A 16,132-nucleotide genomic window follows, 5' to 3' on the forward strand; every position below is an offset into this window, starting at 1 on the left:
TTTGTTCTCCGGCCAAGAGAGGTCCAGCAGGAACGCTGTCAAGATGTACTTAATTAGCTAGTAAGATGTTTTTACTTTTTTATAATAAAATGTGTTTATTAGAATATATCTCGGTTTTATTTTCTTAAAGTATGCTTCAAGGAAAGGTCACAATCCATTCGCTAATCAAGGTGCAATTACCCAAAAGCAGAATGGGATTAATTGCCACCCTGACAAGGTCGATGAAATTCTCAGTGAACCAGCTCATAGTTGTCTCAAAGGTGCTTTTTCGAGAGGCAACTGGACTTCCTTCTTTTTCTTTGAAGACTTTTGCTTCTCATCCAAGAAACTTTTTCAGCTCTGATTGGATGGTGGGATGAATCATTCCCCAACATCCAGTTGGAACTGAAGAAGCTTCTTGGATGAGAAGCGAAATGTCTCAAAAAACAAAAACAAAAACCAAAGAAATCACTTTTGGGACAAATAAATTTAGGCTTTCCAGATTAGTCAAACCAGCGTATCCCCTAGAGCAGTCGTGTCAAACTCAGTTTCATTGAGGGGCCGCATCAGGGTTGTGTTTGATTCGGGGCAGGGTGGGCGTGGCCAGCTTGACGTCACTCGCGTCGGGAGCGCCTGTGGCGGCCCCAGCTCTTTGCCAACAAAAACGGGCTCGTGAGCTCCGTTTTCAGCTGGGATGACCTCGTGCAATCCTCTGCCAGTGAAAACAGAGCTCAGGAGGGCCGCATACAGCCTTCTGGAGCTGCCTTTTTGCTGGCAGAAGTACCATGGGCTGGTCCTTCACTTTTTCCAGGGCAGCCCCATGGGCCAGAGCTAAGCACCCCATGGGCCAAATCTGGCCCATGGGCCTTGAGTTTGAAACCCCGCCCTAGAGTTTTTAGGAGTTTCAGCCCCAAGAAAGCTGGTTTGCAGGGAGAAGACTGCCTTGTGATGTGTCCAGCTTGCAGGCATGTTCTTATTTATTTATTATTTTATTTTATTTATTAAATTTTTATACCGCCCCCTCTCCCGAAGGACTCGGGGCGGTGAACAGCCAAGATTAAAAAACATATAATATAAACATTAAAATCCATTTAAAAGAAAATTAAATCCAAAATGGCTCCCCAATTTAAAACACCTTACCCATAACCCTATAATTAAATTAAAATTTCCACATTTAAAAGGGGGAAGATTTAGGCCAGGCCGGCTTGATGAAATAGGAGAGTCTTAAGCGCGCGGCGGAAGGTGCGCAGATCCGGGATCCTCCGTATCTCCGGGGAGAGCTCGTTCCAGATCGTAGGTGCCCCCACAGAGAAGGCTCTCCCCTTAGGGGCCGACAGCCAACATTGTTTGGCCGATGGCACCTGGAGGAGCCCCTCTCTATGGGAGCGTACTGGCCGGTGGGAGGCTATTGGTGGTAGCAGGCGGTCCCGTAAATAACCAGGTCCTAAGCCATGGAGCGCTTTAAAGGTGATAACCAGAACCTTGAAGCGCACCCGGAAGACCACCGGGAGCCAGTGCAGCTCGCGCAGGAGAGGTGTTACATGGGAACTCCACGTCGCTCCCATAACCACCCGCGTGGCCGCACTCTGCGCCAGTTGGAGCCTCCGGGTGCACCTCAAGGGGAGCCCCATGTAGAGAGCGTTGCAATAGTCCAGCCGAGAGGTAACGAGGGCATGAGTGACTGTGCGTAGGGAGTCCCGATCTAGAAAGGGACGCAACTGGAGGATCAGGCGAACCTGATGAAAAATCCTCCCGGTCACAGCTGTCAAATGCTCTTCTAAAGACAGCCGTGAATCCAGGAGGACGCCCAAGTTGCGAGCTCTATCCGTGGGGGCCAGCAATTCGCCCCCAATAGTCAGCGATGGCACCAGCTGACTATATCGGGACGTCGGAAACCACAGCCACTCGGTCTTGGATGGGTTGAGCCTGAGCCTGTTCCTCCCCATCCAGATCCGTACGGCCTCCAGGCATTGGGACATCACTTCACTTCAAGGGTGATAAGTTCTTCTTGATAAGTTTTCTGTGACATCCTGGTTTTTAGTAACACAGTTATATTAGATCTGGATGCTTTCTTGGTACAGCAAATAAAGGTGGCGTAGAGTGACATCTTGTGGTTACTTCTCATTGGGAAACATTCTTACATTGTGTAGCTATACTGATCACAGTTCTCCAAAACCCAGATCCAGCTACCTGCAAGAATCTTACATTTCATCACCATTAATGTGGAAGCTGCTTTAAAAGGAATCCCATTCGCCGTTCTTGATTCAGTGTTTTCCAGATTAGCTACATTCGCACAACAGATCTAATTTCTTTTCATTGCCTTACATGCAATCTCTGGGTTTGTACAATACATTAACTCTGTTCCCACATCACATTTAACCCTGTTAAACATAGATGCACTGAAAACCGATAGCAGAAAAAAAGAGCCAGTGGCCCAAGTTTGCCCTTTGAGATTTATGTTTATTTGTTTTTGTTTTCTTTTTAATTTAAAATACCTGCAAGAATACCTGCATCACAAAACAAGATTTTGGAAGCTGCTTTATTGTTTTCCACTGCACATTAACAACCAGCATGCCTAACCGTTAAAATACCCTGGCCTCATGATCAATCCTTTACATTTTTTTCCAATTAAAGATCAAAGATTAAATACCCAATTTATTTGCAGTCAGTCGCAATATATCATTCCTTCCAGTTACCTTTCATATCCTACTTGGGTTATAATGTGATTAGGCTTTTCAGTTTTATATCAAGTTCAGCACATTAACCTACATTTTATTAAGCTAAAGTATTTTCTTTTTTCATATTATTCTCTCACAATCCTTTAGAGTAACTTGCTGGCTTCTGCGTTTTGTCTTTTCTTCAATCATACTAGCATTTATCTAGATGGGAAGTGAAAGCTCCCACGGCCTTTGAAAAACCTTTTGTATTGGTGACTAATTAAAGCCATCACATCTGTTTCCAGGATCAAAACCCCTATGTGCATCGGGCAAATTCGATAGCAAATTTTTATAGGAAGGAGAGAATCATGCTGAATTTGCCTAGATTGCAACTGTCAAAATGAAAATGAGACTTTTTTTTTTCCAAAACCAACCTAATTTAGAACCATACCAGCTCTTCGATGGTTCCTTTTTTATTCAAATATTGCAAGAATGCATATGGATATAAAATGGAACTCTTTGCTTGGAGGGATGATAAAGTACAATATGTCTCATTTTCACATTCATTTGACTAGGTATGTGTCATTCCATCTGCTTGTTTGTGAATTTGGGTGAGGTTTTGGTCAAGTAATGGTAATGAACTTCCCTAGATGCACTTAGGACAGAGATCTTGAGGTTCATGGCCAATGGGATTTAAGGTTATGTCTTGAGATCTTGAGGTTCATGGCCAATGGGATTTAAGGTTATATCTTGAAAACTTGAGCTTCATGGCCAATGCGTTTTAAGATACTTTGAGAATTTGAGGTTCATGGCCAATGGGATTTAAGGTTATGTCTTGAGAACCTGAGTTTCATGACTTATGAGATTTAACAGATTTAAAGCTATCAAGAACACACATGTTCTTATTTATTCATTTCTGTGTTAAATTTATATCCCATCTTTTGTCAATATGATTTGGGTGGTATATACACTACTTCCTCTTCCTCTTTTCTCTCTCAACTACCACGGTATGAGATAGGATGGGCTGAAAGACAGGAATTAGCTCAAAATCACATGAGACTTAAAAATCCTTGGTGCTAATTCAGTGCTCTAGGCACTACTCCATGCTGGCTTTCCAAGGAATTTAGAAGGAGTCCATCCATCCATCCATCCATCCATCCATCCATCCATCCATCCAGATATTTAGTCATCTAGACGCATATATCACTCCATCCTCAATTTTTTTCTATAACAATAACAATATAACAATATCTACAACAATATGTGAGATAGGTCAAGCTGAGAGAGAGTGATTGGCCCAAAGTCAACCAGAGAACCTCCATGGTTGAGGAAGGATGAGAACTTCCTGCTTCCAGCTGGACATCTTCATCCCTATACTACACAGGTTGTTGGGCTGAGAGGGGGACTGTGTCAGCTCTTCAGAGTAGACCAGTTCAATAAACAGACACTGATGAATTAATCCACTGATTAATTGTTCTCACTGTCAGGAAATGTCTCCTTAATTCTAAGATGAATCTCTCTTTAATAAATTTCCATCTATTGCTTCTGCCTTCAGGTGTTTTGGAGAATAGGTTGATTCCCTCTTCTTTGTAACAGTCCCTTAAATACTGGAAGACTGCTACCATATCACCCCTAGTCCTTCTCTAGACATACCCCGTTCCTGCAACTGTTCTTCGTATGTTTTAGCCTCCAGTCCCCTAATCTTCTTTGTTGCTCTTTTCTGCACTCTTTCTAGAGTCTCCACATCTTTTTTTTAATATCGCAGCAACCAAAACTGGATGCAATATTCCAAATGGGGTCTTACTAAAGCATTATAAAGGGCTATTAATTTAATACTTCACATGATCTTGATTCTGTCCCTTTATTAATGGAGCCCAAGACCGCATTGGATATTTTGGCGCCCCAACCCTTCCCAATTATGCTGAAAGCATGCCCAGGGCCACCTTGAAAACCCACCCATCTTCAACCAGATGCCTCTCCCTTGCAACTCCCATCCTGTGTAAAAGAATAGATATTTTGCTACGTGATTGGAGGAAGGTAGAAATAATGTAATAAAGGGATAAAAACTTCAATACCTTGGCCTTTTCCCCAAGTATTTCTTAACAGTGTTAATAGCACCGCTGGAAGGTGTCCAGTGAGGCCACATCAATGAAGTTTTTAGGCTACTGAGCCATGTTTTAGTGGAATTTATCCGCGGAGGTCAGTCTTAATTGGAGAGGTTAGAGATGAGGGTTGATTTTCCGGTACTGTAAAATATGAAAAGGAAAGAATTTGAAGTGGACTTTTTTCTTTACTAATGAGAGCTGCGTTTGATGATAAGGTTGTAAAACTTTTCCCTTTTCCTGTGAGAGTCAAGGAGGGCACATTTTTAATGTTCATAATTGGATTGTGTTCTCCAACACGGTGCCCTGTACTTGGGTTGGGATTGCAAGCTTCTCACGATTCTCACTCAATTGGCTGTGAGCAACATTAACGCACATGGCTGCTGTGAAATTGGGACAAGTGCAGCTCAGCTCAGTACCGAAAAGCAGTAAGAAGGAAGGATTAATTCGCAAATAATTCTTTAATGGAGGATGGAAAGGTTTTAAAAGAACAATTCCTTGCTATTGTCAAATCAGACTCAAAAGTGGAACTTTATACAAAGTAGAAATTTTAGACTTGGATCTCATGCAAGAGAGATAATCAACAGAGCTGTTCACCCCACCTTTTCTAAAAGTTCAATGGGATTTGACTGTACATCTAGTCAGACGGAAAAGGACTGGGGTGACATGGTAGCAGTCTTCCAATATTTGAGGGGCTGTCATTGAGAAGAGGGGGTCGACCTATTCTCCAATGCACTTGAACCTGGGACAAGTAGCCAAGGATGGAAACCTATCAAGGAGAAAACCAACCTAGAAATAAAGGAGACATTTCCTGACAGTGAGAACAATTAATCAGTGAAACAGCTTGCCTTCAGAAGTTGTGGGTGCTCCATCATTGAAGGTTTTCAAGAAGAGATTGGACAGCCATTTGTCTGGGATAGGTTCTAGAGTCTCCTGCTTGACGGGGTTGGACTAGAAGACCTCCAAGCAGGGATGAGCTTCAAAAATTTTAGCAAGGGGTTCTCTGCCTGGTTGCTGGGTGGGCGTGGTCATGGTGGGCGTGGCCTAGTCAGCCTCCTGCACCACGGTGGTGGTGGGGGTGCGTTTTTGCCCTCCCCAGGCTCCAGAGGCTTTCCTCGAGCCTCCAGGAGGGCGAAAACGGCCTCCCCAGGCTCCGGAGGCCCTCTGGAGGCTGGAAACGGGCCTATTTTTCACCTTCCCCGAGCCTCCCCGTACGCCCTGCACTTACCTGCATCCAAAACAGGCTGTGTGGGGACTCCTGGGAGGGCAGGGTGGGTGGGGCCAGCCAGGAGTGGGATTTGGGGGTTTTCCAAACTGCACAGAATCTTAGCTAGAGGTTCTCCCGAACCCCTGTGAACCCCCAGCAGCCCTCCCCTGCCTCCAAGGGCCCTTCCAACGCTGTTAGTCTGTATTCTGCAAATATATTAAGCTGGCTCTAGGATTCTTGGGGGTGGGTTGTGTTGGAGGCTTTTAAAAAAAAAGAATGGTCATAAAAATGAAAGAGGGAAGTTCTAATTTACTAATTAATTATAAACAGCACTTCAGCAGAAGAGTTGAAACCTGGTTTCTTTTTTTTTTTTATTGAAAAGTTTTACAGAAAAAAAGAATTTTCTTCCCCCCCCATATTCCCCCCACCCTTTCCCTCCCCTCATCCCACCCTCCCCCCCAGACTTCCCAGAGCAAAATACAAGGTATTTCATTTAACAATCATAAGCTAGATTAACCTACCTATCCTCAGACTACTAACTCCCCCCCTGAAACCTTAACTCCACTATAGATAATTCTAATACTTAACGTTCATTCATAAACTATTTGATATTTTCTTATCTGATACTTATTTTGAATATAATCAATCCATCTTCTCCATTCCGATAAGTATCTTTCTTGTGTATAGTCCTTCAAATACGCTGAGATTTTTGCCATTTCTGCTAAGTTCGTTACTTTCAGTATCCACTCTTCAATAGTAGGCAAAGAGTCCTTCTTCCAATATTGCGCTACCAACAGCCTAGCTGCTGATATTAAGTTCAAAATCAATTTAATCTCTAATATTGTACAATCCATCGTTATACCCAATAGGAACAATACTCTGGTTTCTCGTCAGATCGTATAAATCTTTCGCCTTTTAAACCTGGTTTCTTTATGTGCAGCTTTCTAAAACAAGCTTTCCAGTATTAAGAAGCGTTCAGTTAACAATAAGCATTGTTTCTGTGTTTGTTTCCCCCCCCTCTTCAAAATGTTCTTTGTAGTAGCAAGAATTAATGGCTTTCCTTATAACCAGCCTGATGATCTTGCAAACATTGTTTTAGTGAAGAGAGAGAAAAAAAATACTGTTGAATTTCTCAGCCTAAGCTTTTCTACCTGTCAGCTGGAATCCCATCACCAGAGAAGTGATTTCAAAAAGAACATAAAAAATAACACATACACATTGAGACCACACAAGGATGGATCAGGTTTTTTGTTGTTGCCGATTGACATTGGCTTGAGCAATTTATGGTATTGCTGGCTGTTTGCTGGGTGCAAGTAAGCTCTTCAGAAAAATACGTTATGACTTTCTGAGGTAAATTTTTCTTCAAGTCAAGTTTGTCTCTTGGAAACCGCCCAGAAATGGTTTGCTTTTGCCTCTTTCTGGTCTGTATGCATATGTACATATGTCTGTATTGATAGATGATAGTTGATAGAAGACAGATCAGTGGTTCTCAATCTGTGGTCCACGGAGCTCTGTTGGGGTCCTGCGATGTTGCCACAGGGGGTCTGCAAAGGCTTGAAGAAATGTTATGATTTAAATCTTGAGTTAAGTCTTGGGGGTCCGTCCGTGGCCATGGTCTGTGGCCAGAAAAAGTAGTTAAAGAGAGTTGGTGGTGAAGAAAAGGTTGAGAACTATTGGGATAATGATAGATAGATAGATAGATAGATAGATAGATAGATAGATAGATAGATAGATAGATGATAGGTAGGTAGGTAGGTAGATAGAAAGAAAGATAGATAGATAGATAGATAGATAGATAGATAGATAGATGATAGGTAGGTAGGTAGGTAGATAGATAGATAGATAGATAGATAGATAGATAGATAGATGATAGGTAGGTAGGTAGATAGATAGATAGATAGATAGATAGATAGATAAATGATAGGTAGGTAGGTAGATAGATAGATAGATAGATAGATAGATAGATAGATGATAGGTAGGTAGGTAGGTAGGTAGATAGATAGATAGATAGATAGATAGATAGATAGATTGGATGGATGGATGGATGGATGGATGGATGGATGGATGGACAGTTAATAGATTGAAAGAGAGGATAGATGGATGGATGGATGGACAGTTGATAGATTGAAAGAGGATGGATGGATGGACGGACGGACATATGGGCAGATGGACAATTGATAGATTGAAAGAGAGGATAGATGGATGGATGGATGGATGGATGGATGGATGGATGGATGGATGGATGGATGGATGGACAATTGATAGATTGAAAGAGAGAATAGATAGGCAGGCAGACAACTAGACAGAGAGACAGACAGATAGCTAGCTCTGGGATTTTTAGGTAATCTTGTTGGTCAATGCTGCCATGTCCTGAGACACATAATCATTGCTGAGATACATAACCAACTGAACTGAGTTTTCCTGCATTCTCTCCTCCAAACATGGTATGCCATTTCTTTTGCTTTTCTTCTACTACCCTTCAGAATGATAACTACTGCGATTTCCTGACCTAAACAAGGACTGGACTATCAGTCTCAATATACAGGCAGTGTATATTGCTTCCAAATGCAGGACCACAAGGATCTCTAAAAAAAAACCCCAAACAAAAACAAAAACAGGGTATATATTATTCCGATAAAGGAGAATATTTGTAGCTCAGGATTGAAAGGAGGGGTCCTTGGTGCTCTCTGAGCTTGCTTGTTTTCTTGCAGACGTTTCATTGCCCTAGCTAGCTAACATCATCTATTATACATATTATTCAGCAGCTTTCTTGTCTTCCTCAACCTTCCTGGGAGGCCTTCTGGAGAAATGAAAGAGATGACGGCTAATGCAGGAAGCCAAAGCCAGCTAAGGTGACCTCCTCAGATCTGGGACATTTAGCGGTCCCTTATCCCCTGAATAACCTAGTATCTTCAACAGATCTTGTCTGGAAATATTCTCTCTCTCTCTCTTTTAATAGTGTTTGCTTTTTTCATAAAACACCAGGAGTTTCTTTTTTTAACATTTGAAAGTTAGTATTAATTTCGCGGTGTTTTGAAAGCTGTCTTGTCTTTTTAAAAGAAAAATTGTGGTAACAACTTCGGTTCCCTTGACACCCATTTTCTCAGTACTGGTGTTTCCAAAAATTTTAACAGCCTGGATATGTAGGGTTCAGTTTAACTAGCACTGATTGATGTTATTTAAGGTAATGAAATGTCTGCAAGAAAACGAGCAAGCTCAGAGAGCACCAAGGACCTCTCATTTCAATCCTGAGCTACAAATATTCTCCTTTATTGGGGTTCAGTTTATTGGGGGTGCCAGAGGGAAGTCCGGCACTGTGTTAAATGTGCATAAGAAATGCCAGCAGAGGTCACCCTTGATCAAGAATTAACACTTCTTTGTAAAGAAAATGAATTTTTGGGGGGGTATTTTATCTGGCTGAATGATTTTTAAAAAATTCTGTCTTATTACTTACTTACATTAAAAACTTTTAAAGAATGTATATCATTAGTGTTTGAGTCTTTTATGATGAAAGCATTGAATAATTGTAGAGTTCTATTATCATTCCATTGAGTTGTTGTGCGAGTTGCAATCAAAACGTAATTTGGGGGGCACCAGGTGCCAAGCACATTACTTCCACTCACTCAGATCAAACCCGTTCAAGCAATAGAAAGTGCCCTCCGCATGGTGAGCTGGCAAATTGTAATAAGAGCATTGAACCAAATAAGCCACTAAGTCCATCTTTGCTTAAAAATAATTGGAGGATCCTTTCACAGAAAACATATTCAAAGAAGAGACCAAATTATGGGTTCCTGAATTAATTTCTATTTTATTGATGCAGTAAAAGCCAAATTTAAGATACTGAGAACTCAGCAGCCAGCTGGACTGATAAACCATTGAATGTTGGGTCTGAAGAAGGATATATAACAAGCCTTTGACGATGACAATCAAGTTCATCCAATTTGTGCAGCTGGAGGTCTCCAATTGTGCGAAAACCTTCTTCAAACTTATAGGCACCACCACCGGTGGCACAAAGCACCGTATGTAGCGTGGAATTTTTTTTTATTATTATTTCTTCCCATTTGAATAAAAGTGGGCAAGTCATGTGTGGGGAATCTGATAAAGTGCAAATTTCCCTTCCGTCCAAAGAGTATCACGTCTTTAAGTTCAAGGTGGACATTTCGAATACCAGTGGATCCCATAAGCCGCGCATTTGATGTTAAATATTTGCGAATACGCTTCAGACTTTCAACCTCTTCCTGCTCTTCTTCTGCAGTAATTTCTATAGGTTCAAAATATGCAAGTTTCTAGGCAGAAGGAAACAGAAGATTGAGACCCATGTCAGCAAAAGAGACTGGTCCCCCTAGAGCAGGGGTGTCAAACTCAAGGCCCGGGGGTCAGATCCCGTCTGCGGGATACTTAGATCTGGTCCGCGGGGCCACCCTGGAAACAGCAAAGGACCGTCCTGTGGTGCTTCTGCCAGCAAAAATGGGCTCCCGAGCTCTATTTTTGGCTGCCACGGCCTCCTGCAACCCTCTGCCAGTGACAATGGAGCTCCATTTTCACTGGCAGAGGGTTGCAAGAGGCCGTGGCAGCCGAAAATGGAGCTCGGAAGCCCATTTTCGCTGGCAGAGTGCTTGGGCCACCACAGGCGCCTCCAACAACAGATGTCCACCTGCCACGCCCACCCTGGCCACACACACACACACTGCCCCCCCCAGGTCAAACACAACCCTGATGCGGCCCTCAATGAAATCAAGTTTGACATCCCCGCCTTAGAGTTTCTTGGGGTCCAACTGTAGGCCCGCACTTTTGGCATCACAGGTCTTCCGATTGGTGTTTTCATTCTCTTAAAGAACACCCCCAAAATAATCCACCAAATCAGAGAGCAATGTTTTGGTAGAAAGGCAGCGTAGGTAGTCCTTGACTTACAACCATGGTTGAGCCTGGCAATCATAGTTGTGAGTTGTGATGGTCATAAGAGGGGGAGATCATGTGACCGAGCCGATTTTACCAAGCATTTTGCGACAGGGATTAAGTGAACACGGCGGTTGCTAAACAAATACCGTACTTGTTGATCCAACACTGCAGTCATTAAACAAACCCATTGTTCGCTGGAACTGTTTTTTTGCCGGAAACTGGAAATAAACACCAATTTTCGGCAAAAACACTGTCGTTCGATTGGGAGGTGTTGCAAATAGATGTAAAAGCAGGCTGGGTGCTGAGTATTCAAAATGCAGTCATGTGTATGGCTATTACAACTCTGAAACCAAGTTGTAAGTAGTTTTTTTGGGGAGGGCTGTTATAACTGCAAACCAGGGGTGAAATCCAGCAGGTTCTGACAGGTTCTGCAGAACCAGTAGCGGAAATTTTGAGTAGTTTGGAGAACTGGCAAATACCATCTATGTTGTGGCCCATCAGCGGCCTGTGCAGATTGTAGCTGATTCCGACAATGAGGAGGCTGGTGTGGTGCTGCGTCAACAGCCTGTGCAGCTGGCGCTTGAGTTGGACAGTGAGGAGGCTGGAGAAGATGTGGTGCCAGAGGCAGGGATTCAGCCAGGGTCTTCAGAACCTCCAGAAGCTCCTTTAAGTGAAGAGGACGAAGAGGAGGAGCCTTTTCTCAATGCACGGGCGTATAGAGCTGCCAAAAGGCAGGAGTGGCTCCTCAGGAGGAGGTCTCCTCGAGAGTAAGGCTTGGGGCTAATTGGCCACTCCCTTAGCCTATTTAAGGAGGAACACCGACTGAAGCAAGTTGTAGGGAACAACTTTAGTTCACTCTACTTCGCATCTGGATTCACTGCAAAATTGTTTCTGGGCTTTCTGCCAACTCTAGTAAGATTGTGATTACCTTATCTTAGAATTCTGGTAGGCTGTTAAGACAGTTCATTAACAGCCTTTGAGTGATAAAGACTAAGTTATTTGAGTAAAATAAGCTTTGTATAGAGTTTGTGTGTGCTGCGTTCTTTGGGGTCCGTAGCTGGGGCAGAACAACCTCTGGCTGTGGGGAGGGAATGGGGATTTTGCAGTATCCTTCCCCTGCCATCAAGCCACACCCACCAAGCCACACCACACCACACCCATCAAACCACGCCCACAGAACCGGTAGTAAAAAAAAATATGGATTTCACCACTGCTGCAAACGGTTGCTGAATTTTGATCACGTGACCATGGGGATGCTGCAACGGTCATAAGTGTGAAAAATGGTCGTAAATCACTTTCTTCGGCTGCTTTGGCTTGTCAAAAGGTTGCAAAAAGTGATCCCGTGATCTTGGGAAACAGCAACAGTCAGAAGCATGAACCCGTTTGCCAAGCATTTGAATGTTGATCACATAATCACGAGGATGCTACCAAGGTCGTAAGTGTGAAAAATGGTCATAAGTCACTTTTTTTCCCCAGCGCTGTTGTAACTTTGAAACGGTCACTAAATGAACTGTGGTAAGTCGAGGGCAACCTGCATTTTAGATCTCAGTTTGTAAATAATTCTGAACGGAGCATGGTTGCAGATTAGCCAGGAGTATGCTTTGGAACCTGGATAAAAGTGAGCCTGGATAGCTCTGCAGACTAAAGCACTGTAATTTAACACCAGCTGTCTGCAATTAAAGTAAGTTCGAATCTTGCCAGGCTCAAGGTTGACTCAGCCTTTCCATCCTTTCTAAGGTAGGTAAATTGAGGACCCAGTTTGTGGGGGCAGTAAGCTGACTTTGTATAAAATATACAAAAGTATGAAGGCTATTGCTTAACGCACTGTAAGCCGCCCTGAGACTCCGGAGAAGGGCGGCATATAAATCAAATTTTAAAAAAAAATGAACATGCTTCATTTAGAAATCACCCCTGTCTCCCCAGAAATAATCAAGTGGAAGCTGTCAAATTGCAAAGCCCTGACATCCTCCCCTGGCATTCGGAGAAATCTTAGCAGCTGCTTCCGATCTTGTCAGCTGGCTGCAGAGAAAAGCAGCCCAACTCCCTTGAATTTTATACCCAGCTGTTTTCAAAAGGAATAGGCAAAATGTTCTTTTTTCCAAATATGGAACTTCCGGTGAAGTCAAAGAACATTCAGGGTTTTTTTTTTTCCTTCTTCTGCAGGCTACGTCGAAGGAGATGTGTATCTCCCAGAAACCAAATAGGTTCGTGGTTGTTTCAATACGTGACAGACAGCGCGCTCCAGTCCCTGAGGAAAGTGGAACATTCTGGAATTTCCCAGAATGTTCTGTCTCTGGAATGAAACATTTTGACCATGTTTTAAGTTTTCAGCTGTGAAAGGAGATACTGCATTTTTGGAAGGAAAGATATTTTGCCATTGGAATGAAAACATTAATTTGCAGGTAGTCCTCGACTTACAACCACTTGTTTAGTGACGGTTTGAAGTTACAGTGGAAAAAGTGACTTATGACCATTTCACACTTACAACCATTGCAGCATTCCCATGGTCCTGTGGCCAATTTTCAAATGCTGGGCAACTGACTCACATTTATGACGGTTGCAGTGTCCCGGAATCATGCAATCCCTTTTTGCGACCTTCTGAGTAGCAAAGTCAATGGGGAACCCAGATTCCCTTAACAACCGTGTTACTAACTTAACAACTGCAGTGATTCATTTAACAACTGTGGCACAAACGGTTGTAAAATGAGGTAAAAGTCACTTAGCAACTGTCTTGCTTAGCAGTGGAAATTTGGGTCTCAATTATGGTCATAAATCGAGGACTACCTGTATACATACTTTAGTAGTAAAAGAATTTACTATTTGGCCTTGTCTCTTTTCTGAAGAAAAAATCTCCCATAACACATCCTCTAACTACATTATGTAACCGAGATCTTTCCCTATTTTGCTCCTGTGTATGAAATTGATTTATTGGTTGTATCTATCGTATACAATAGGGATATTTAAAGAGCGATTGGATGTCAGTCAGGATGGACATATTTTAATTTCTGATTTATTTTTGGCAGCCTAAACATATAGTGGAGAACAGGATTAAAGTCACTAGAAGTCTTATTTTTGTGGCTTGGCACCTGTTGCTTTTATATCCTGCCACTGCTACCTTTCTAGCTGTGTAAAGTTTGTGAGGCTTAACACACTACCTTCACTTTTGTTCTCTGTCAGAGATGGAACAGGGCAGATTGTCAACGATTGTCAACAGGAAGGCAGTGATTTAAAAATAAATCCTCTTGTTGATACCACTTAAGAGTCAAACTGGGACAGATCTGGGTTAATAGAGACATGGCTTTTAATTCTATGTATGGTTTCTCTCTGTCTATAACTCTACTACCCCAGGGTGATACAGAGCTGATCTGTGTGGTTGGTGTGATTGTGTTTGTTGTTGCCACAAGGGGGGGGAGGGAGGGGAGACAAAAGCCGGAGAGGCTTATGGGTTTTGTACTGGAGATTTTAATTTTGTAAGCCGCCAGTGTATGGGAGTTGGGCAGACATATAAATTTGTTTAATAAATAGTAAATAAATATGATGAATCCATCAATTAAGGACCTACTAGCTCAAGGTTGCACAATAGACAAAGTGTTAGTTTTTAGCTTTTTTTGCAGCTTGGTCTATGTTATTTTATTTATTGGTTCACTATATAGCAAAATTCCAAGGTGTTCTCACAGGCCTCTGTGTATATATGTGCCTGTGTGTGAGTGCGTGAAGATGTGGCCTCGATCTACAAAAATAAACAAGTAGGGCCTTGATCGTACCATCACAACCTTGATTTTATAGACACATACACACCTCAGAGGTGACCCTGGTGAAGCTGATGTTGGGGATCAGGTGTCTGTTATTCATGAATGTCTGTTAAATGTGGAGGTATGCCATCATAGCAAGTTCTCTACTTTGCTTGAGGGTGTAAATTATCACAAATGTGGCCTATTCATTCCTTTATCTGATGCTTACTCAACCGGGATAAATGGACGCAACCTGCCTGTTATTGGCATCATGACATCATTGGTTGGGTTATGATGTCATCACTCAGACAATGAAATGTTGGTCTGTAGCATGTTTCACATCTATTGTAGAAGCAAGAGAAAAAATGGTCAGTAATAAAGCTAATTGTTAAGCCCTACATAATTGCCGAGGCCAAGAGAGCAAGGATGCAGAGATTTTAATACAGATAGAATCTTAAAAGTTGTAATAGAAATTTCCCAACCTCATTTCTACCGAGTTGAGGTGGGGTCTTTTTAAAATGCTTTTTCTCAATGATCGTCCCCTCCAAGCTGAATTGCCCTTTATGAATGAAACTGACCGACCTTTTAATTTTCCTTCCCCACCACCATCATTCTGTTGTGGCCTGTCAGACGCCGGCCGCTCCAGCAGCCGAATCAGAGGAGGAGGAGGAGGCGTGGGAGTCAGGGTCGGCATCAAGGCAACCTGAGAGCTCCGAGGGGGAAGAGGGAATGGAGCTGGCAGAGAGAGAGAGAGACGGAGACGGAGCCTGGGCCGTCCGTCAGCCCTCAGATGGAGAGTCAACAGCCTCCTGGTCTGGAGGTGGCTGATGAGGAAGAGGAGGAACAGCTGGGCCCAGTGCCTGACGTGCGGATGTGCAGAAGGCAGAGGAGAGGAGAGCAGTGGAAATCCATGAGCTGATCCTTGGGAAGGAAGAGCCACCGCTGCTAGCGAGGCCCCACCCTAGCTCTGGGGATAAAAGTCAGGGGGCGGAGATGAATAGGTGTGGCAGAGAACTATACATCTCCCTGCCGGATGGACTTGTTAGCCTGCGGTGAGAGAGATACTTTTTGCTGGGGCTGCTGGCGCTCCCAATAAAGGAATCTCTGAGTTAACTTCAGAGGGTTTGTCGTGTTTGGGGAGCTGGGTCAGAACACATACAGACAAAGTGTGCTGCATGACACTAAAGGACAACATCATAAAAGCAGCTGGCTTTAGGTACAACTGCAGTAAACAGTAGAAATTAAAATGGTGAGTGAAGCATAAGCAGTGATAGCAAGCCTTTTTGGCACTGAGTGCTCAAACTAGAATATGCGTGTGCGCACGCTGGAGTGCCAAAAACCGGCCAGTGCTGGCTGGTCTTCGGGTTTCTGATCCTCTGGCACATGTGAAGTCCAGCTGGGCGGTGCGCATGTGCTCTGTGGAAACCAGAAGAGCAGCTGGTGATGGCACACGTACCCACAGAGAGGGCTCTGTGTGCCACCTCTGGCACGCCTGCCATAGGTTCGCCATCATGGGCATAGAGGCTTTATTAAATAGCTACCGGCGGGACGGGTTTT

The 16,132-nt window shown here is 43.2% G+C and overlaps 1 protein-coding gene across 1 annotated transcript in view; it reads left to right on the forward strand.

Annotated features, from left to right (window-relative positions):
- The window catches only part of DLG2 (discs large MAGUK scaffold protein 2), a 1,162,532-nt gene that overhangs the window by 29,745 nt on the left and 1,116,655 nt on the right, over positions 1-16,132 (forward strand). The gene's annotated exons all lie outside the window — the stretch shown is intronic.

The sequence above is a fragment of the Pituophis catenifer genome, unplaced genomic scaffold (genome assembly GCF_029215685.1).
Source record: "Pituophis catenifer annectens isolate HBS135680 unplaced genomic scaffold, rPitCat1.0.hap2 SCAF_4, whole genome shotgun sequence".
NCBI classification, from domain to species: Eukaryota; Metazoa; Chordata; class Lepidosauria; order Squamata; family Colubridae; genus Pituophis; species Pituophis catenifer.